The following is a 319-nucleotide window of genomic DNA, read 5'->3' as shown; positions in this document are numbered from 1 at the left end:
CAACAGCCATGTCTTCAGAAGTCCCACTACCTATTCCTTTTGCCCCATCATGTCTAGGATTATGGTACTCACGAGAATGCTTGGAAAACTCTTCAATTAACTCCTTGATTTCAGCCAGATTTTTCTTAGTTAAGGTTCCTTGAGAATCAAGGAGTTGTCTCGTCATGGCATTAACCCCATCATAAAATATAAACACTTCTTGTTTCTCATTCAAGTCATTTTGGGGGCAATTCCTTATCAACCCCTTGTAGTGTTCTCATGCTTCATAAAGTGACTCCCCCAGTTTTTGCTCGAAATTTGCTATAGCTTTCTTGAATTT

At 39.2% G+C, this 319-nt stretch overlaps 1 non-coding gene across 1 annotated transcript; it reads left to right on the top strand.

The window, feature by feature from the left end:
- Nucleotides 1-212: 212 nt before the first annotated feature.
- LOC145077516 (small nucleolar RNA R71) lies at nucleotides 213-319 on the top strand. Its single transcript, XR_013693259.1, has one exon. It is a non-coding gene; the product is annotated as a small nucleolar RNA R71 (small nucleolar RNA).

This window comes from Lactuca serriola, chromosome 9 (assembly GCF_051521515.1).
Source record: "Lactuca serriola cultivar US96UC23 chromosome 9, Lser_US96UC23_V15, whole genome shotgun sequence".
Taxonomy (NCBI): Eukaryota; Viridiplantae; Streptophyta; class Magnoliopsida; order Asterales; family Asteraceae; genus Lactuca; species Lactuca serriola.
The sequence above is the reverse complement of the archived record's forward strand: the minus strand, read 5'-3'. Positions and strand labels throughout refer to the sequence as shown.